Source organism: Athene cunicularia (assembly GCF_003259725.1).
Source record: "Athene cunicularia isolate RWA chromosome 5 unlocalized genomic scaffold, athCun1 chr5_part1, whole genome shotgun sequence".
NCBI classification, from domain to species: Eukaryota; Metazoa; Chordata; class Aves; order Strigiformes; family Strigidae; genus Athene; species Athene cunicularia.
Genome location: NW_020799101.1, coordinates 9,145,397 through 9,152,209, shown reverse-complemented (window position 1 = coordinate 9,152,209; position 6,813 = coordinate 9,145,397). Strand labels below are relative to the sequence as shown.

Genomic DNA, 6,813 nt, shown 5'->3' with positions numbered 1-6,813 from the left:
CCCCGGCCACACGCCACCCGCCCGCGCCTCCATCCCAGCCCCGCAGCAGACTGCATTAAAAAACGTGATAAAACTCGTTGTCGCCTTTATTTCGAAGGATTTTCAGAACTGATGCCTAAAAAAAAAAAAATTTATTAAAGCCCGCAAAACATTAAAAAAAAACACACAACAAAAACAAACCAACAAAAAACCCGAATGCCAAGTTGCAAAATGTCTGAGCGCCTGCCCTTATTCCGCGGAGGTGTTTCATGTCGAAATGACGCTGTTCTTTTGGTTGGGTTTTGCTTTACTTTAAAGGGTTTTTTTTTATATAAATATATATATATATAATGTTTATTTACTTATTTAAGGGATTGCTATGGTAGATTTTTTCTATTATTATTATTATTATTATTAATTATTATTTTTGGCTTGTTCTCTATGTGCACAGGTGACTTGTAGAGCATGTGCAGGACGAAACTGTATGAAGCAGCCTAAAACCATAATAAAATATTTGGTGAACGACCCTCGCATCTGCTTTGAAATGACGGTGTCGGTCTCAAGCCCGCCAGTTTACGCAGAGCAGATCTCCGAGGCCACGGGTATTTCAGCATCAGCTCGGCAGGATCCGAAATAACTGGGTCTCCGGGCCCGGGGGTGATGTCTTTGCTCCCGGGGGGAGCCGGGATGAGGCGAGGGGAGCGGGGCCGGGGCTGGCGGAGGATGCGTGTGCCCGGGGACGGGAATCCGGAGGAGAATTTTCGGACAGGGACAAGGAATAATGAGAAAGGGAAAAAAAAAAAAAAAAAAAAAAAAAAAAAAAAAAAGGAGACGAATGGTTGGGGACAGCACAGCCGGGGAAGCCAAGCTTCCTCCCTCACCTGGCAAATGCAAGGAGAAGATGAAGAATTAACAGCCCTCTGTGCGCAGGAAGGGCCGGAACGGGGGCGAAATCCCCCCAGTCCCAGCCCCTGCGATGTACCAGGGTCTGACCCCACCACCCGCCTCCCTCGCGTTGTTTTGCGGCGGTTTTGCTGGAGGAGACCAAACGCCAGGTCCAAGGAGCGCGCTAAGCTTTTTCCCCCAGCAGAAGGATTTTATATTATACAATTTGACATTGATCTTTAAATCGCCTGAGCTGTGCTTTTTTTGTCTGCTCGGTCTCATCGCCTCCACTCCCTGTCCTCCGAGAGGTGCCTCCCCGGTAAGCTGATTGCTCGGCTCGTTTTGTGGAGCCGCCGAAGCCCGGCCCGGGGGGAGCGGAGCCGGGCAAAGCTGACCCGCCGCGGCTGCCGGGACCGCCCCGGCCCCCCCGGCCCCGGCGGACCTGCGGAGCCGGCCGGGGGGGCTCGGCGGCCGCATCAGCTCCGCGATGGATTCGTTCAGCCCTGCCGCCTTTTAGCGGGGGGTATATTCGCTTCTCGGCAGCGGCTTTTCCCCCCTCTGCCTAAATCCGCGTTTAAAGCTTTTTTGGCACCGCCGATGTCTAAATCCGCGTTTCACCCCCGTGCATGAGCCTTGGTTTTCCTCACAGACCATCCCAGGGACGGGGCAGGCAGCAGGTATTTATCAGCTGTTTTTTAAAGCCCGTTTCCAAGCAGCTATCTCCTTGGCGGGATGTAATTTAGGGCGTCGGGGGGAGGCAAATAAGCCGTGTTTTGCGAGTGCGGGAGCGGCCGGAGGACAAGGGTGGGGAGCCGAGGCAGCGCGGGGTTTTACAGCTCCCTTTGGGGGTACCTACCGAGGAGGGGAGGGGGGGAGCGTGTCTTGCACCCCAACCCTGCGCCGGGTTTGTTGCCTCTTAAAACCCCACCGGGTTCACCCTAGGCAGAGCCGTGCAAGGGGAGCCCGGCTTTGCAGCTCAAACCAAAAACGAGGTGTGTGTGGGGGGGTTGCCTTGGTTTTGGGGGTGGTGGGTTCGTTGGGGGGCAGCGCTTCCCACCCACGAGGTTTTTTGGGGAGCAAAAGCGGTTTTTCGTTCTCAAAACGGAATCGTCTGAAACACACCGTGTTCTCTCTTTCCTTCCCCGGGAGTCGGTGAGGCGGATGGCGATTTCTCCATCGGCTTCTGCGGGCAGAGTAGTAGGGCTTGTTGTGGGGAATTAAGCTTTCGAAAAGACATATAGGGAGGTGGAGAATTATATGAACATAGGCGCGGTGGGATTTCTTTTTAACTAAAAAAGCTGGAATTTGGACAATAGGCAGCGGTGTGAACATTATATATTTCTCCAAAGCGTTTTAGCGGACTGAAGGACGCTGTCTCTCCCGAGTGGGCCATGGAGGGACCCTCCCGCCAAGCTCCGTGCCCCCAGCCGCAGAGGGGGCACAAATCAGCCCCTTCCGAAACGGCGGCCGGGGAGGGGGCGAGCACGGAGCCACCCCGAGAAGAGCAGCCCCGCTCCCCGGGCTTGCTTGGTGGGGGAGGACCGGGAGAGCTGAGCATCCCCCAGCCCCGCTTATTCACCACCGGGGCTGCGCCGCCCGCGTTTGGCTGTACCGAGAAGACCCATGGCAGAAAATCGCGCTTCACACCCCCCCACCCCCCTTTTATTTTCCTTCTGCCCTTTCCCTTCCCGCATTGAAAGAGAATGCCCTGCCCCTGGCATTTTCAGCATTTCTTTTTCCCCTAAAGATCAGCCCAAGCCATCGCCCTCCCGAACCATCGGCTGTTTTGAAAATAATAATAATAATAATCGAGGAAGAGGTGGGGAGCTTGTATTTACATTAAACAAAACGCTCAGAAAAGGGTCACTAAAAAGTCTGCCTTGACCCCTCTCTCTCCGGTTTAACAAAGAAGGAAAATATTGTATCAAAAGTGAAGTGAATGGGGAGGGCGGAGAAGAGAAACAGCTTTTCCTCTCTTCAGCTGGGGCGGGGAGGGGGGGAGAAATGTTTGAATATTTCCGTTTCTTTTGAGAAGCGGGGCAGCCCCGGGCAGGGCTGAATGGGAAAGTCTTGTAAGCGGGCTGGGAGGCTGTCAAACTGCTCAGAGTAATCACTGCTAATGAAGGGGTCTCCAGCCCTCCCTGGGACAAAGGATGCTTACGAGTGCTCGCCGGGGCTGAATAGCTAATAAGTTTGCAAGGGGAAAAAATGAGTGAGCTGTCCGCAAATTGATTTTGCAAGAGAAAAAAAAAAAAAAAAAAAAAAAAAAAAAAGAAAGCAAAAGGCTTGCAGGTTGGGGAGAGCCTGGCCCCGGTGCAGCTGGGGACAGAAGGCCCACTTATCAGGGGTGCATTGTCCCAGCCCCGGCGCTGCAGAGGAGGGCTGCTGCTGTTTGTGGTGGAAACCGGTGTGGAGGGAGGGCTGGGGGATGCAGGAGCCTTGGAAAAACCACACCGGCCTTCCCAGGCCGGGACCACTGCCCCAGCTGCTGCCTGGCACACGCGGATGCTCCCCACACACCGATCTTCGCGCTCCAGTTTGCACAAGCCTTGCAGAGCGCTTGTCCCGTTCCTGTCCCACTGCCCGATCCCACCGAAAAGAACGACTGTTCCCTAATTGTTCTGCCACCACCTTTTGCCCCTCATCTAACTATGGCATTTTCTGTGTAGAGAAAAGAGTGGGTGTCTGGAAAGCTATTGAATATTTTGCTGCCACCAGCACCCCGCTTGGCTGGGAAGGTTCCTTTACGAAGAGTCTGCCTCAGCTTGCTGGCCTGGCAGCCGGGTGGTATCAGAGGTTAGAAAGGAGGCCAGCTTCATTGGGAAGTGGCCTTGTGTAACAAGAAGACACTGCATCTCATAGCTGGTGGAAGCATGAGAGTGAGCTGCATTTTGGACCTTTCACGCATCCAATTAAAGGCTTGGGAGGATCAGGCTCTGTCGCAGATCCAGTTACCCCTGCCTGATGGAGGGGTAATACCGTGAGGGAGTGTGTAATACTCCCCAATGATGTCTCTACCTGCCTCTAAGCACTGCCAGGCACTGCTTTTTTTATATTAATGTTATTTCTCTCTTTTCCAGGAGATGATCTAAATGTGTTTGCTGGAGGTGGGGATGGAGGCGTGGGAGGCCAAAAGGAAAGGGCACTGTGGGGTGCAGAAGCTGCCAAACTTTGACCTGTCCTCTCCCCTGTCCCCTCCCCAAGGCCACCCTGCAGCCCCAGCACCCACAAAGGAGCCTGAACCCTGGGCTGACCTTGGCGTGCCCTCCTGAGGGGGACCCAGAGGGCGAGACCTAGCTGGGAATCAAGAGGAGGAACATGTCATCTTAGATCCCCCGAGGGATACAGCACTTTGCACTCTATCATTTATTTTCAGCGCTGGGGTGATGGATAAAGTCCTTGGATTTCTCTTCCCTTCTCTTTCAGGACAGGCTGCAAGATCCCCAGCCAAAGGCCGGGAAGTGGCTTTCCTCCTTTCACCACTTGCTACATTCAGTTTTAAGTCACCCCAAAATGCAGAAATTCCCTAGAGGGCCCATTTTAACCCTGCTACCATCTGAACGGTGACATGGACCTCTCTGGCACACACCTTCCCCTGCAAGAAAATGGTTTGAAGGGAAGCTGCCAGCTTCAAAGCTTATAAAAGCAAAGTGTGTTCAGATATTTGTCCCCTCTGTCTCTTCCCACAGGTGGAGGAGAGGCACTATGGCCTTCCAGACCTCCACACTCATTAGTTGACTCCTTACACTTGGCTGGTGTCTTTCCATCCCACAGGAGTCAGCCTCAGGGCATCAGCCCTCACTACTGCTTCCACTATTTCTGTCCCAGAAAGCCTAAAAATGGTGCCAATCACCCACTGCTCTCCCCTCACAGACTCTTCTCTCACTGTATAAAGCAAAATGCAAGTGGCTTTTCTTGGGATTTCCCCATAGCACTGAGCTAAGCCCAACCCCGTGGCCTTCCCAACTGTGACCTACAGTTATGGCATGGGTGGGATGGGATCTGCACCCTCCCCACTTATGACTGGGGGAGGAGCATCTCCTCTCCAGGAGTGCCCAAGGAGGGGCTTGGTGGCACCTCTAGGGCTCCCTCCCCACCATTCCTATCCCAAGCCAAATAAAGATGGAGATGGTTTTAGACAAGACTGGGAGCTTGCCACCCCCAAAATCTGCATTTGCAGATCACCCTCAGACAACCAGGACAGACTTGTCGGGAAGGTGTCCACATAGAGATCAGGCTCATGTGGTCCCCTAACATGCCTTCATCCAATACAGACTCCTGACTGGAAAACATCTGTCAGGGTTTTAGCTCTTTATTGTCACAGTAGAGACCTGTCATGGAGCACTTTGCCACATCTGCACTATTAAATGACATGTCCTGGCACTGCTGCATCTTGGTGCTCCAAGATTTTCAGCCCTCTTACCCTCCAAACCAGGGTGGCCGTGTCCATACTGCTGATGGGAAAGGCTCCACACCCCGTGCTAGCTACTGAGCCATTCCTGGGGACCGTGCAGGATAGCTCTGTCTGGTCTGAGGCAATCCCACGCCAGGGACTCTTCTAATGTTTTAATAGGATAAGTAATGAACCTCAGTGCCCTCATATCTTTTAACGTACAGATACAGCCAAACTAAATCACTTGAGGCATCCCAAACAGCCTAAAGGATTTAGTCATATCTGTTTATTTCCATTTAAAGCTGTTCCACCTGATACTTTTTAAAAAATTATTATTGTAATTTGTTAGCAGTCTGATATAAAGCAAAGATGTGAAAAGAGAGGTTATCATAACCTTGTGGCAGAAACAGAAAGGGAGCATCCAATTGTCCTGAGCACATACACCTTATTTGTACTAGTCTCAGAAGCTCAGTTCCTTAGAAAACTTCACAGGAGATGAATGCAGGTTTTGGAGGGGAGCCTCCAGGAGACACACAGCCATGGCTGAGAGCTGCATACACACACACACACACACACACACACACACACATATTGACCAGCAGAACAAGCTTCTCAACCTTTATTCGATAACTCCATAGTAACCCAGAATGACACACTATTTGGGGCTTCACTAAGACAAATGAGGAGTTTTATTTTAGAACTACCTTCTCTTTTTCAAGACCCATTGATTTCAGTGGTGAGCTCTGCAACGGGGGAGCAGGACATGATTTTTTTCAGTTGGAGGACTTCTGTTGTCTTGAACCTTCTTTCAATGACTATTAGTGGCTCCATTCAGAACAAAGAGACTTCATTCCTCCCAGTTTCACCTACTGAAATACATGTACTTCTTCAGAAGCAATTCTTGAAATGCTTTCATACCACACAGTAGTAATCCCAAGGTAGACGAGGACAGAATGATAGTTCTTCTGGAACATCATATTGTATGATAATTCCCCATTAAATGAAGAGTGATGCCAGCCACACATAGGGACACACAGGTCCAGTGTTTTTCTGGCACTTCCAAGAAATACAAAGACATGCAACTATTCTTCAGGGAGCAAATTGCTGCGTCTATAAGATGGGAGAAAAGCGTGCTCATAAACATCTCTGTTAGGATACTTATATTGGAAATGGCTCTTCAGGCCAGGTTGTTTCTTAAGTCAATTTGAAGTGGGTTGTTCTTCAAAATTACCTTGGCTTGCCATCGCTTTCTCACGTGCCTGCTCGTGTGCAGGTCAGCAGCTGTCCCTGGAGCTGCCACAGGCACAGATGTCCCCAAACTGCCACGAAGGAGGTTGATCTCTGCAGGTTGCCAGCATGGTCCATGGGAGAGAGAAGTTCTCAGGTAGGTGACTCAGAGCAGCTAATCCCCCTCTAGTTATGCTAGTGCAGCAATCCAGCACTGTCAATCTGGCTCTGTTACCCAGAGAGATGGTCCCATCCTCCTCCCCCTCCATCCTTTGCAGCAAGAAGATCTAGAGAGTTTTAACCAAGATGAGCTCTCTAATCAAGTTCAA

At 51.2% G+C, this 6,813-nt stretch overlaps 1 long non-coding RNA gene across 1 annotated transcript; it reads right to left on the bottom strand.

Annotated features, from left to right (window-relative positions):
- Positions 1–314: 314 nt before the first annotated feature.
- On the bottom strand, positions 315–6,589 carry LOC113480670. Its single transcript, XR_003398508.1, has 2 exons — positions 6,489–6,589; positions 315–6,126 (listed from the first exon to the last, which is right to left on the bottom strand). It is a non-coding gene; the product is annotated as an uncharacterized LOC113480670 (long non-coding RNA).
- Between the last annotated feature and the right edge of the window lie 224 nt (positions 6,590–6,813).